The sequence below is a fragment of the Gallinula chloropus genome (genome assembly GCF_964237585.1).
Source record: "Gallinula chloropus genome assembly, chromosome: 32".
Taxonomy (NCBI): Eukaryota; Metazoa; Chordata; class Aves; order Gruiformes; family Rallidae; genus Gallinula; species Gallinula chloropus.
This window is the reverse complement of record NC_140117.1, coordinates 1786788-1801265: the sequence shown is the minus strand read 5'-3', so window position 1 is coordinate 1801265 and position 14478 is coordinate 1786788.

The following is a 14478-nucleotide window of genomic DNA, read 5'->3' as shown; positions in this document are numbered from 1 at the left end:
GCGTTTGTTTGCTTTGCCAACAAACAGGCTACCTTATTTAAACCTTCGTCAAACCCTTTGTAGCAGCAGCTTCTGGAAAAAACAAACTGGCAGCAATTATCTCCCCTCTATTCAGGTAACACAGGCTTCACATTTTGTGCAGCATCCATTGTGGTCCATGATCTGTAGAGACACAAGCATACGCCCTTTCCCCTGTCAAAAGATCATGCAGACCAGACCATTGGCCTGTGACTAGGACCCTAATTCCTTTTTGCAGAGTCAATTTAGAAAAAACAGAAGTGAAGAAAAATTGGAGGAACATCAGAATCATCTCTGCAAGATAAAAAGTTAAGAACATAAAGAGCTTTGTCCAGCCATGCCTGTGACATTCTTGTATTTGAAGCTGATGCTTCAGTGTGCCATGAGCATGTTCAATAATTGCTTGTCCCGTCAGGGAATGAGGAATACCAGTAATGTGAGAAACCCCCCACCCCACCCCCACCCCCCCAAGCAAAAAAACCACTGGACTTTTAATGAATCATAAGCCAGACCATTGTTTGTTTTCACTTGCTCTGGCACCCCCAAAATGGAAAATGACTTTTGGAAGTGTCGAATAATATCCTTTCCAGTTTCACCTGTGTGGGCCATGGCTACCAGTGCATGAGAGTCCGTATCCACAGTTACATGCACATATTTCAAGTGCTCATATTCATTAACATGTAACATCTGACTGCCAAAGCTGCAATGCTTGCAGTTTGTAGGGGTTGGTACCATAGAAAACTGGTATGTGATTCCCCTGACATTCTGGACCGGCAGCCACAATGGAGTGTGCTTCCAAATGTGATCATCCAAACGGTTTCCTCAAGGCTCAAAAGCCTTGGTGAAAAAACTGATGAGAAAGGATCATGACAAAATACAGTTCTTGTCTTTGCTGTCTCAGCTTCCACAGAGCAAGCAACACTGCAAACTGTAGTCGATTGTCCAAGGTGGTAAAGACTACCTTATCCAACCATTTCACTAAATTTGCTACATAGACTGAGTCTGTAACAATATTTACAGGGCCTGGAAACAGTTCAAAGTCTAGAACCATAGCACGCAATTCTACTGCTTGGGGAGATCCTTGTTGCAGTGCTATTTCAGATTTCCACGTCTGTTCTCTTGTCAGACTACTGTAGCTTTTTCAGTTTTTCCTGATCCATCTGTAAAGACTGTTGGACCAGGTGTGGGTTCAGACTGACTGAGCAGCTTTTGGTCAAAAGGTATTTCTTGTGCTAATTTTAGCAGAGGGTGTGAGGGCAGATAATAAGCAACCTGTCCCTCAAATCCAGCTAGGGCAGCTTGTAGCTCGTAATTGGTGGCAAAACACCATTCAAAGTATGAATTCTGTACAGGTAAAACAATTCAACTAGGATCTCTTCCGGTCAGTTCAACACATCTTTTCCTGGCCTTTATAATAATGTCAGCAATCAAGTCAAACAATCCAGGGGCTGTTTTTTGAGAATGGAATGGTAAAAATAACCATTCTAAAGCATGCAAAGGATCAGCCCATTTTTCATTCTATTGTGTCAATAGAGAAAAAGGTATTAACTTATCGATTAGCACAAACACTTGTACTTCACACAACAAGTTGCAGGGAGGTTACCCTCTCCACAGACAGGGATTTGTCTAGATTGGAACGTGCTAGGAAGAGTCTGCACACCAATACGGTTACAAGCAGCAATTCGTTTTCTTGTTACAGTGTACAGGATTATATACTGTGCAAGGAGGAATTGCAACATACAGCCGGCAAGTCATGCAACTTCAGGATTCGGTTTCATCTGGGGCCTCAGATTAGGGTGACCTTTTCCTGAACCACTGTGTTCAGCAGAATGTTCCTCTTGTCTTGTTCCCCATATTCTAAATTGGTTCGCCCAGCTGAAGACACCGTTGCTCCATGAGGGTCTGGTACTCGCTGCTTTGCTTGCATTGCTCCAAAGACACACATGACCACCCTGGTGTAACCAGTCCTCCACAATTTCCCCTTTTTCTTTATGCACAAGCAAAACAGTGGCACCCATTTTTGCTAGTAAGCGCTTGTCGTGGTTTTACCCCGGCTGAGAGCAGAGATCCACGCAGCTGCCTGCTCCTTAAAGGAAAAGAGAGGGGGGAGGTGTGTGTGTGGGAGGGGTGTGAGGCAAGGGAAGGGAAGAGAAAGGGGGAAATAACCCCGAAACCAAGAAACTAAAAGGCCTGTGGGTTGGGATAAGGATAGTTTACTAAGATAACAGAAAGATACAATATAACAATGCTAACAGGACTTTAGAGGAAGAAATATATGAAACTGTTGATACACAATGCAGTTTCTCACCAAACCCACAACTCAGGCCGTACCACCCAGAGCCGTCCCGAAACCCGACTGTCCCCCAGAAACTGCACGTCCCGGAGCCGCCCCCACCTCCTCCCATCAGCCCCCCGTTGTACCGGGCATGACGGAATTGGCATGGAATACTCTCTTTGGCCAGTTTGGGTCACCTGTCCTGGCTTCACCCCTCCTTTCTCATGAATAAAGAAATATGAAGAGCTGAGAAAGTCCTTGACTGTCTGACAGCAACTAAAACCATCAGGGTGTTATCAGCACTGCTTTATTTTTAACTCTCAAACACAGCATTCCATCCGCTGCTACAAAAGAAGTTAACTCCATCCTGACTGAAACCAGGACAGCGCTTTACAATGTTAACAACAATCATTAAAATTATAAGACCAACAATTATAACAATGAACAATCTCAACCTTTCTTTTAACAAGTCTCGTATCCACCCTGTTATGCCCAGTCCTTGTAACCACTTGTCAAATGGACTGATGTTCTTTTGCATTTCATTCATATTCTGTTTCATGGTGTCTAATGCTTTATGTATCGATTTACTGTGATCGCTCAAATTGAAACAACACATCCCTTCAAAATCTTCACATCCATGTCTTTGTGCTAATAATAAAAAAATCAATTGCAGCTCGATTCTGTAATAAAGCCTGGCATAAGCTTTGTTGATCTAACAACATCTAATTTAAAATCTGTGTGGTTAAATTAGCCTGTTTCTCAGACCAATAAGCCAAATGCTCTAAGTTCTTTAATGCATTATCTGCAGCTGCACCTGGTACAAATACAGCTAAGGCTACTCTGGCTGCCACTGATAAAAGTTCAACGTTATCATTATAGATATGGTGTAGAGATGTGGCTATGGTTGTCCGAATCATACAGAAACAATGGACCATGATTTGTAGAAAGGCAAAAATATCCTCTTCCCACAAATATGATTGTGACAGGTCCTTCCCAATTACCAGTAATAGAGTTTTTATACATATTGGGCCAGATAAGGTGTGAGGTAAGAGTTACGTCTGCTCCAGTGTCCAAAAGGCCCTGGACTCGAATGGATGACGGTGAGTGGGGTCTGTTGACAAGTATGCAGGACAGCTGGGGTCGCTGATGGGTCACCTGCTGCAACCACAGAACGTGAGGAGGTCCAGTCAACCTGAATCATAGAATCACAGAATCATAGAATTGTAGGGGTTGGAAGGGACCTCAAGAGATCATCGGGTCCAACCGCCCTACCAAAGCAGCTCCCTAGGACATATCACCCAGATAGGCGTCCAGGTGGGTCTTGAATATCTCCAGAGAAGGAGACTCCACCACCTCCCTGGGCAGCCTGTCCCAGGGCTCCCTCACCCTCACTGGGGAAAAGTTCTTCCTCATGTTGGTGCGGAACTTCCTGTGCTCCAACTTGCAGCCATTGCCCCTTGTCCTATCCCCACAGACCACTGAAAAGGGGCTGGCTGATTCCCCCTGCATCCCCTGCTTAAGATATTTATAAACTTTAATTAGGTCCCCCCTTAGTCTTCTCTTCTCAAGGCTGAACAGTCCCAACTTGCTCAGCCTTTCCTCACAGGGGAGATGCTCCAGGCCCTTAATCATCTACATAGCCCTTCTCTGGACTCTCTCCAGGAGATCCCGGTTCTTTTTATACCAGGGAGCCCAGAACTGGACACAATATTCCAGGTGGGGCTTGACCAGGGCAGAGTAGAGGTGGAGGATCACCCCTTTTGACCTGCTGGCTACACTCCTCCAGATGCACCCCCAGGATCCCATTGGCTCTCTTAGCCCCCAGGGCACACTGCTGGCTCATGGCCAACCTGTCATCAACCAGGACCCCCAGGTCCTTCTCCACAGAGCTCTTCTCCAGCAGGTCATCCCCCAGCCTGTACTGATACAAATGGTTGTTCCTCCCCAGGTGCCAGACTCTACACTTGCTTTTATTGAACCTCATCTGGCTTCTCCCTGCCCAGCTCTCCAGCCTGTCCAGGTCTCTCTGGATGGCAGCGCAGTGTTCCTGTGTGTCAGCCACTCCTCCCAGCTCTGTATCATCGGGTACTTGCTGAGGGTGGACACTATTGCCTCATCGAGGTCGTCAATGAAGATATTAAACAGGACTGGACCCAACACCGAGCCCTGGGGACCACCGCTAGTCACAGTCCTCCAGTCAGATTCTGCTCCTCGAATCACCACCCTCTGGGCTCGGTCCGACAGCCAATTCTCAACCCACCTCACCATCCACTCATCTATCCCATGCTCTCTCAGCTTTGCTATCAGGGTGTCATGGGAGACAGTATCAAAGGCCCTGCTGAAGTGAAGGTAGATGACATCCACTGCTCTCTCTCCATCTACCCAGTTGGTGATGACATCATAGAAGGCTGTGAGATTGGTCGAGCACGATCTCCCCTTGGTGAATCCATGCTGACTGCTCCTCATGACCTTCTTCTCTTCCAATTGCTTGGAGATGGCATCCAGAACAAGCTGTTTCATTACCTTTCGTGGGACAGAGGTGAGGCTGACTGGCCTATAGTTACTAGGTTCCTCTTTCTTGCCCTTTTTAAAGACTGGAGTGACATTGGCTATCCTCCAGTCTTCAGGCACTTCTCCTGTCCTCCAAGACCTGTTGAAGATGATAGAGAGCGGCTCAGCAATCACCTCCGCCAGCTCCCTCAGGACACGTGGATGAAACCCATCAGGGCCCATGGATTTGTGTGCATTAATCCCTTTGAGCCACTCCTGGACCTCCCCTACCTCAACCAGAGGGAAATTCTTCGTTTCCCCAACACTCCAATTTTCATACAGGATCTGTGGGTCCCGAGGGGCCTTTGAAGTGAAGACCAAAGCAAAGGCAGCATTCAGTATCTCCACCTTCTCAGCATCCCCTGTTACCAGGACATCCTCCGCATTCAGCAAGGGTCCTACATTATCCCTGGTCATCCTCTTACTATTCACGTATCTAAAAAAACCCTTTTTATTATCCTTTATGTCCCTTGCCAGCTTCATTTCCAAGAGGGCTTTAGCCTTCCTAGTTGCATCCCTACAGGTCCTGACCACATTCCTGTATTCTCCCCAGGTGCTCAGACCCTTTTTCCACAATTCATAGATCTTCTGCTTCTTTTTGAGTTTACTCAATAACTCTGTGTTCATCCATGCAGGTCTTCCGCCTCTCTTTCCTGATTTCCTGCTCAAAGGGATGCATCGTTCCTGTGCTTGGAAGAAGCACTGTTTGAATAATAGCCAGCTCTCACAGGCTCCCATTCCTTCAAACAGTGTAGCCCACAGGATAGCCCCTATTAAGTTGCGGAGGAGATCAAAGTTAGCTCTAACCTGAATCGGTCACATTTGACAACAATATAGTGATTCTGTTGTAGTATTTTCACAGCAGGGTATGTCTGAACATATTTTTTCCCACGTTGTCCTCCAATGGGACCAATTTATCTTGTTACAGTATTTCCAGTTATAAGCTCCTGCTTTCTGGTCCCAAATACAATCAGGGCCTACAGTGTTACGTCAGCTGACATTAGATGTAAGAGACAAAAATTGGGGAAATGAGTTCAGTAGTCCTCATCATTCACCCAGGCATACAGATATGACTTATGTTTTGATATGTCCATTCACATGTACTATTGCCTAAAAAAAAAGGGCCATCCATTTGTGTTCTAGCCAAACAATATTTACCTTTTTCTGAAATTTGTGTGTGCCATGGTGAATCATGTGGGTCTTCCCATGTTTTATTCTCTTTTGTATCTCACTATATCACCATTAACCATTTTGATAGCAAGGGTATAGCTGCCCAAGGCCAACTTGATAGAGCAAATGGTCCTCCATGTATCCAGCATTTTGTGAAATTATAAACACTTGCTACTTGTTCAGCCAATTGTACAAAGGAATTCTTTACATCACTCCTTTCATTCCTAAAATCTTGGAGGGGAGAGATGATTTCTCTAGAGGTTGTGGTCCATACAATGCACCAAAACAACAAAGTTGCCATTTTGATCTACAAATCCATCTCAAGCTTATAGAGATTACAAAACCAATTACAAAAATACAACTTATTAAAATTGCACGTTGGTCTTCCTGCATTCGGTCCTGTTCCCACAGGGATCTCCTCTGAAATGAAAAATCGATGGACCCCTCTTGGGTTCCACCTACAAAGTTGAAATGAGGGAACAATCTAGCATATGTTAATTTTGAATTCTTTTCCTCGGGGATCTTTAGCTTTCCAAGCATCTACAGCCCGGTATTTCCACTGTTTACCCTTATGTTTAGCAGAGACATCTGTAAACAACACATTTCACAGCTCCTCTGAAACTGGTGGGGCAGTCTTAACAGAAGGGGGAGGGGAATCCTCCTCCCAGATGTTTGTTATCTCTTCTTGTATGTATAACACCTTCAGGGGCACCTTCAGTGACAATCCTCACAGTATGTCTTTGAGCCACTCCATCAGGGGGAGGGGACCCTGCCAGCACAGGTTTGATTACTTAAAAGGATCCCCTTAGAACTATAGGTTTTTGGCGTATGGTTCGCTCCACCTCTCTAAGAGCTAAAGTCACTACAAACAAACCCTTTTCCCTGGGTGTCGTGCTATTGTCTCCTTTCAGCACGTCTATACCCAAAAGATTCATCTGAAAAGATCCTGTGGCCACTGTGGTACTAATGGGGGATTCCTGGCAGCCACAGTGTCACCAAAGTCACAGGCATTGACTATATTTTCCCCAGAGCAGTTAAATTTATCAGATTTTTTAGATGGTATCGAGACCCCACACTGTTTTGCCTCAGTTTGCGTTAATGCAGTAATTTGTGCCCCGGTATCGTCAAAAAGGTTACTTGTCTTCTCTTTAGCCATACAGCAATGGTGATTAACAAATACCCTTTTGCATTCCCAGTGAGTTGTCTTAAAAACATCCATTCTCTGTTTACCCCTCCACCTTCGAGGAGCTGAAGGTCAAGTTTCCTGCTGGCTCTTCCTTAAGGTCTATCAGGGGTGGAGCCTCAGGGACTAATCCAAGGGTAGCAGTTCTTCCTGACCATTTTGTACTAGTTTTTCTAATTTTTGGGGGGTCAGGAGTCCATCCATGAGGTCTTGGGGAATGCCTTTCTGAAGGCCTAAATGTAGAAACACACCCAGACCTCAATCATCTCCTCCTGACAGAGACACTCGCAGTCATGATGCAGTGGTTCACTGGTGTTTCTGCTGAGAAAGGAAGCTGGGTTGACAATGTTAGTAACTATGATTTCCACATCATCCTGTTACCATATGAGACACCAGGACAGTCACTTTCTGGCCCAGGGTAAATTTTCAGGCTTCCTCTATGTTTAATATTACAGCTACAACCACTCGCAAGCATCCAGGCCAACCCTTTGCAGTTGCATCCAATTGTTTGGTGAAATAGGCAACTGCTCATTGATATGGGCCCAGGTCTTGTGCTAATATTCCTAGGGCAATCCCTTGGTTTTCATGAGAGAAAAAGAAAACCGGCTTACTCACATCTGGTAGCCCTAAAGCCAGGGCCGATTTCAATGTCTTCTTCAATGACTCAAAGGCTTGTGTGATCTCCTTGTTCCATGTAAGGCACTTTGTATGGTAGCTATCAATGGTTTCACAAGTAACCCACAGTTATAGATCCACAGTCGGCACCACCCAGTCATTCCTAAGAAAGTCCATAACTCATTAACCATTTGAGGTCTCTGAGTTTGGCACATTGCTTCTTTACGGGCCTGTCCCAAAGTTCTTTGTCCAGTGCTAATCTCATAGCCCAAGTAGATCACTTTACACTGCATTATTTGGACCTTCTTCTTAAATACCCAGTACCCTTGGAGTCCCAAGAAATTTAATAGACTCACCGTCTGAGTCATGCAACTGTCCTCTGCTTTAGTGGCAATTAGAATGCCATCTACATACTGCAATACTTTTCCTTCCTCAGAAGGGGTTTCCCAGGATTCCAAGTCTTTTGCGAGTTGATTGCTGAAGATGCTACGACTATTCTTAAATCCTTGTAGCAACACCATCCAGTGAGCTGGGTTTTCCAACCACTTTGGGGATTTTCCCATTCAAATGCAAATAGTTTCTGGCTGGCTTCATGGAGAGGGAGCCAGAAGAAGGCATCTTTTAAATCTAAAACAGTAAACCAGCTTCATTCAGGAGTTAATACAGTCAGCAGAGTATATGGGTTTGCTGCTACTGGGTAAAGGTCTTCTGTTATTTTGTTTACAGCCTGGAGGTTCTGAACTACCCGGTATGACCCATTGAGTTTTCAGACAGGCAGTATAGGGGTGTTAAAATTTGGCTCACATTCTTTCTCTAATCCCAATTGTAAAAAAATTTATTCCTTCTTTATCCTCCTGTTTCAGGGGTGTTTAACTCTTACCGGCTGCAGGCTTTCTTTGACTCTAACTTCAGCAGGTGAAGCATTCTTTGCTCTTCCAGGTACATCAGTGGCCCATACCCCAAGGTATACCTGGTTTAGGATCTCCTTGGGAACCTTTTAATCTGTGGGGGAACATCTGGTTAAAAATAAACTCTATACCTGTATATATTGTTGATCCTCTACCTTCAGAGTAATTTCTCCTTTTTCAAATGTGATTTTTGCACCTAATTTTCCAGCAACACTCTACCCAAGAGTACCCTTGAACAGGGCATATAGTCACTCCCCAGGGGCATTAAAGCTTGATTCAAAACTGAATATATTGCCCCTGTGTCTACCAAAAAATTTACCTTTTGTTGTTCCTTCCCCATCTTCATTACAACCAGCTTAGTTCGTGACTCACAAGTAGGGTCAAAGCACTGAGGATTAGTCTGCCATGAATAACTGTGGTGGCTAGACACTTGATGGCATACCAAATACATAAATTTCATCCAATTCCTGTGTCCTTTTTTGTGATGTTTTATACAGACTGCTTGTAAAATATGTTTCCCCACTTTTATACAGGCCTGATCGCCCAGCCTGGGCCGGGATTGTCTCTCCCCACCGAGTGTAAGAGGTTTTTCTTAAATCTTGGTCACGTGAAATTTGAAACCACTGATAAACCTGCTCCACTTTCTCTATTATTGTTGGCTAATAAGTCTCTGAGTCTTTTACAAAGTTCCCTATCCCATCCTTCATCAAACATTAATCTCCAGCCAGTGTCCTTGTGGAGATGTGAAAATGCAGACTTGGACTCCTCACTTGCTTTACAGTAAACTGCATCTCATGTGCTCAGTCATTCATTCGCATAACATAACACCAAAACTTTTACAACATACAAAATATAACAACAATCTTACACATAAAATAAAACATGAAATTTAAACTCAAATTTCCCAAGTGTTAATCATACAATTTTTACTCCAATTAATGTTTGTCCAACAGCTGCATAAATAAGAGAAAAAGAAAGTAAAGACCAAACAATCACATGGAGGGACACTTACCCTTCTCCTGCCTCTTATATACCAGTCGTTGACAGGCCCATCCTGGCTCCCGACACCGGAATGATATCGGGATGCAGCGGTGACCTCGGATTTGCTCGATCTGCTCCCAAGATCACTAGCGGCCGTCCCATCCATCAGCAAATCTCCTCCTTACCAGGGTGTTTTTTCCCACAGGGACTCTGCTGCACACCAGACGTCTCTGCGCGATTTACCAGCTGCCCCGGCCACGCTCAGGGGGCTGAGCATTGCACACAATATTCCCAATGAGGCCTCACCAGGGCAGAGCAGGAGGGCAGGAGAACCTCCCTCAACCTGCTGCCTACACATTTTTCTTCCTTGATCCCAAGATTCTGTTTGTTGGCTTCCCAGGGCCCTGAGAGCACATCGCTGGTCATGGTCAGCCTGGTATTTGCCAGGACTGCCACATCTTCAATAGCTCTGCTTTCCAGCAGGTCAGCTTCTAACCTGTACTGGTGCAGAGGATTATTCCTCCCAAGTTGAAGTACCCTACACTGACCTTTACTATTTTGTCCCTGGTTCCTGATTCCAGCTTCAGTTATTAAGTTTGGGCTTTGGTAGGAGGGTGAAGGATCCTTTTTTTAAACACATCCAGGGAAGGTGAAGTTTGATGGGAGGTTTAAACACCTCCGTGGGCAGTAGAGTAACTCACTGGCTGAGTGACCTTAAAAGTCCAATCTTGTGATTCTGTGAACATAAGCAAAGTATCTGGGCTGGGGCCTCAAGTCCCGCCCAGACTGGTAGTTCCAAACCACAAATATAAAATGATGAGATATTTTGAGAGGCATGTTTCATTCAGAGGATCATTCTTTATGAGAAAGGACCTCTCTTTTTGCAGGGGGGTGGAATATTTCTGGTAATTCAGTCAGTAATGGATTTATCAGAAATCGTGGAAAAAGTGGAAGTGGGGCAGAACAGAGATTGCAATGGGGAGCTGTGCATGGTCCCATGCTGCCCTTGAGCACCAGTTTCTTCGGCCGCTCTGCTCATGCAGGGGGGTTTCAGATTTTCAAGCCTCTTTGGGGGTAGGGACAGCTCTTCTTCACCAGATCCCCTCTGGGGTGACTGTGACCCTCATCGTCCTCCTCTGCCTCCCTTCACCTCCCTCCTCTCCAACGCAGGCACAGATGTGGCTCCCGGTGAGCCCTGGGGACCTCCTGATTTATTGGGTGACTCTCCACATTCTCCAGCTGGGATCAGGTAGGGATCCTGCAGGGCTGGTGGGGGCTTTTGCCTGGTCTGCATGAGAGATGTGGGGCAGGGAGCTCTGGTGGGGCGGGGGGACCCCAGTCCAGTGTTCAGCCCAGCATGGCTTCACTTTCCCTTGGGCTCTTTACACTATATGTCCGTCACCCTGGGACTATATGTCCGTCTCCAGTTCTGTCCTGCAGTGCTACCGTCAAACAGCTCTCACTTATACCGGGGCTGACTGGGGTGGACGTCATTCTCTGGAGCAGGTTCCTGCTCCTGGGAAACCTCCTTCTCCTTCCAGTCCTCCCGCTCCAGTTTCTCCAGGGTCTCTGGACCATGGGAGGGCAAAGCAACGCCCATGGCATGGAGTGTGCACCGCTCATGCCAAGCTCGGCCCTGGTCTGCAACACCCTCAATTAATGTAGGTGCCATCTCCCTGTCTCTGTGTCCCTCTCCATGGTCAAGCTGACTTCAGAGTGGTGGGACCAAGCCATGCTCTCCGTGTCACCGTGGGGCAGGACATCATTCTCCTGTGTCACTTGTCCCCCAGTGTGGATGCTCAGAGCTGGGACATCAGGATATGGCACAGGGTCTCTGAAACAGTGCACCACTACTGACATGGGGAGGACGTGTCTGGGGAGCAGATAAAGGAATACGTTGGGAGGACAGAGTTGCCCAGAGATGGTCTCTCCAGAGGAAGGTTGGATTTGCGAATCTCTGTGCTGAGAACCTCTGATGATGGTCAGTATGTGTGCACCGTGACAGATGGCATGTCTTATGGAGAAGCTTTGGTGGATCTTGAGGTGACAGGTTTGTGTCTGTTGCGGTGTTAGCAGGGGTGGTTGTGGTGACTCTGGGCTTGTGTGTCCCTCCCAGACCTGTGTCCCATCCCTTGGCGCCCCAGAAGAGATGGCATGGTGTCTGGCAGTCTTGGGATTTCTTGAACAAAGATGCTGCCTTGAGGCACTGAAGCTCAGCAGCTCAGTCTTGCTGTTCCGGGTGGTTTGGGGGAGATCTGGGGCCGTTGGGCATCAATGCTGGGTGGTTCCTGCACAGGTTGGGGTGGGTTTGGTGGGAGCTGTGAGGGGTCTGCTTGGGGATGCAGTGGTGGCCTTGGAGCTGAGCCCATCCATGCCTGACCCAAACCCCGGGCTCTTCCCCAGCCACAGGCTCTGTTCCTCAGCTCTCTCTGGAGGGTTACGAGGCCGGAGGCATCCGGGGTGCTGTGTCAATCGGCCGGATGGTTCCCACAACCGGAGGTGCTGTGGAAAGACCCCAATGGGCACCGTGTCCCCTCCATCTCCCAGAGACGTTCCTCTGATTCCAGGGGCCTGTTTGACACTGAAGACGCCATCGTGGTGACGGGAACCAGAGATGGGAACTGGTCCTGTGTGGTCAGGAACAGCCGCCTGGACCAGGAGCAGGAGGCGTCCCTGCGCATCTCCGGTGAGACGGCTGCAGCCAGCCCCTGCGGCGCTGGAGCAGGGCGGGGGTTGGCTGCCTTGCTTGGAGCAGCTTTGATCTGGGCTTGGGGGGCAGTGTGGGAGTGTCGGGGCACAGGACGACTCTGTCCCCTTGAGGCCAGGGCTCCCAGGAAAAGGGTTGGGAGGTGTGGGGTGTTGGTCTCTGGGTCCTTCTCCCCATGGACGCGAGTGTAAATTGGTCCCTTTCCCTGTGGATCTGTTTGTTTCTCAGCTCCCTTTTTCCATGATGCCCGTCCCTCGATGGCCAGTCTGGGTGTGCTCCTTTTTCTCTCCATTGGGCTCCTTGGCCTCAGAGCTTATCACTGCAAAAGGAAAGGTAGGTTTGCCCCCGAAGGACGTGTTGCCTTCGTCAAAAAGCTCTTTGGGCAAGGACAGAAGAGGACAAGGACATGGTGGGGTGGGGGTGGGAGGACAGGGAGCATGGCCACACCATCTGGCTGGTGAGAAAGTCCCAGAGACCCTCCTGAGCTGTTCCTGCTGAGGAAGAAAACTGCTTTCCTGACACCCTCTTCTTCCAGCTTTACTTTCCAGTGCTGCTGTTTTCCAGAGAGCTGGGTGAGTCCTTCTGGACCCTTCCCCCAGCAAAACGACCTGGCACAGGAGCCCTTGGGAGGGACTTGCCTTTGGGGGGTTCCTGACATTCAGGCTGAGCTCCAGTTAGCCAGGGTGGGCTCATGGGGGGATAGGCTGGCAGGGAGCCTTTACCGGGAGCAAGACGATCTGGTCCTATTCCCCAAAAAGAATTAGTTGGGCATCAGTCCGAGCTCTACCTGCTACTGTTGAGCAGCCATGAGATAAGAAGCTTTTCCCTCTGACCACACATGGCTTTTTGCTTTTCAATGACAAGACATAGTACCTGATAAATATTGATTTTTGTTTTTCTTTCCAGAGGAACAAGATGCAGCACTGAGTGAGTGTCCATGTGCTCCTGCACAGCCTGGGGTCCTGTCCTGGGTGCTTTGTGCTTGGCATTTTCCCTCCTTGCCTGTCCCCTCAATTCATGCACTTTCCCTGCTTTGGGGAGACCAGCACAGATTTTTCCACTCTCCCCTTTGCTTCTCCCTGGGCATTAGCCATGGGACATGACCCATTCCCAGGGACTGGGGTGTTCTACCATTTCCCAAAGAAGTTTCCCAAGTTCTGCCAGCTCCTGCAGGAGCACTTACAGGATGAGTAGCTGTTCCCTCTGGTCACACATCGCTTTTTGGGTTTGCTTTCCAGGGAAACAAGATGCAGCCCTGGGTGAGTGTCTGTGAGATCTGGGATACCATGGGGTCCTGTCCCAGGTGCTCTGTGCTCAGCCCTTTCCCTCCCTGCCCATCCTCTCCATCCTCAAATCCCTATGTTTGGGAAAGCCCATGGCCATGTACCTGGGAGGGTGAGCAGCTCAGGAAGACCAGCGTGGGGATGAATCCTCTACCCTGGCCAGAGCTGCTGGGATCAGCTCTGGGATGTGAGCAGCTCTCCTCTCTCCTTGTAGCCTGGAGGAAGTTTCTGCTGCCCCACACTCCAGGTAATTGGGGGTTTGGTTGCAGGTCCCATCCAGGGGAGGTTGTTCTCCTCCCATTCCTCATGTCAAGGGGCATATGGGGTGGCCAGTTTCCAAGGCTAAGCTGTGCCTGAGGGTGTTGGGTGACTCCCACACCCAGGCTGTGGCATTGGGCTGTTCCCCCGCTATCTTCTTGTCTGTCACACCCCCTTATGAGCTCCATCAATGGAGGCAAGTGGAGTCATTTTCCCCTGACACCCTGGGCACTGCCCTGACCCATCCACTGCCTCCCCATTCTTCTCCTCTATGCTGTGGCAGAGGCCTCACCAGTTTCTGTTGCCACGGGATGGAGATTGGCAGTGGCTGTGCTGAGGCCAGCCCCAGAATGGGATCTCTATGAGGAAAAAGATCACAGAATCACACAGAATCACAGAATCTTAGGGGTTGGAAGGGACCTCAAGAGATCATCGGGTCCAACCCCCCTGCCAAAGCAGGCTCGCTATCTCATATTACACAGATAGGCATCCAGACGAGACTTGAATATCTCCAGAGAAGGAGACTCAAC